Below are 1,304 nucleotides of genomic sequence, written 5' to 3' on the forward strand. Positions count from 1 at the left end.
CCGTGTCCCAGCCCCGCCTGGCAGTGCCGGGCACACGCTCCCGGCACGAGTGAGGCGCTGCAAGGCCGGGGCTGTTTTCCTGCAGCTGTGCCAACCATTGTATTGAGATTTTTCCTCTCCGTCAGCGCAGCACAAGGAGGGCCCTGTGGGAACGGAGCGTGACGGGAGCACACGCGGGAGACAAACACGGAACGAGGATCCCAAAACAGGTCGGGCCAGGGATCTGCCAGCCCCGGCCCCGCCACCTCCGAGTCACCCACAGCAACAGCACGGCCACAAACCCCTTCCCTGCTAAATCCTCCTGCTCAAGGATGTTTGGACTAAAAAAAAAACAAAAAAAAACCCAGATTGTTTGTGGTGTGAGCTCCTGCCTGGCAGTTCTGTGCTCACCGGGATCCCAGTGAGGTTTGTCCACCACAGATCCCACTGGTGACACCCAGGAGGTTGCAGTGCCCAGGAAAAAGCCACAAGGTTCTGCCCCACATCTGTGGGAAGTGGAAATCACCAAGGAATGCAAAGCCAGGAGCACCTGCAAAAGCTGAGCACGGCCCAATTTGGGATAATTTGGGGCAGTTTGGATCCCTGAGCCAGCGGTTTTTGCATCCCACCCCCGGGAGCTGGAAAGGGAACAAAGCTGGATTTCTGTCAAGTCCCTGTTAGTCCCTGTTGGAGGCTTTCTCCCTAGGAAGGAGCTGGAATCCTTGTCACTTCGGATCAGCCACTCCCAGCGCCGGGCCCGGCTCGAAGTGACAAAAGTTAAAGACATCTGTGAGGGATAAATAATAAATCCCCCCACGCCGGGGCTGCCACCGCCTCCTCCTCCCCTCCAACAGCACTTTGCACTTAGGCAGCCCCTCCCCAACTTTCACAGTGCTTTAAAATCACCCGGAAAGGCTCCAGGGACCTGATCCCGGGATGCTCAGGGGGTCACAATGGGGTGTTGGGACAGGGCAGGACACGGGGACACGGCAGGACATGACACCACAGCACCCCGGTGCAGCTCATCCATCATTAATCCCAGCCTTCCCAAGGATGTTCRGGCTGTTTTGGACACAAAAATGTCCAAAATTTCCCAATTCCCGAGGGAAAACCCGCACTGTGGGGCAGAGCAGCAATGTCTGAATCGCAGACAAACCCCCCCCCTCCACTGGAGCCGCTCCCTCYGGCAGCTGAGAGCTCGGAGAAGGGGTTGGATGTGGAGAAACGTGGCTGTTCCTGGGTGACAGATGAATTATTGAGCGCCCCGGTGCTCCATTATGCATTCCAGCATCCTCCGCATCCCGCTCCGCTTCCAGGGGCCGGGA

Source organism: Malurus melanocephalus, unplaced genomic scaffold, assembly GCF_030028575.1.
Source record: "Malurus melanocephalus ecotype Western Australia unplaced genomic scaffold, MMel_1.1 scaffold_1135, whole genome shotgun sequence".
Classification (NCBI taxonomy): domain Eukaryota; kingdom Metazoa; phylum Chordata; class Aves; order Passeriformes; family Maluridae; genus Malurus; species Malurus melanocephalus.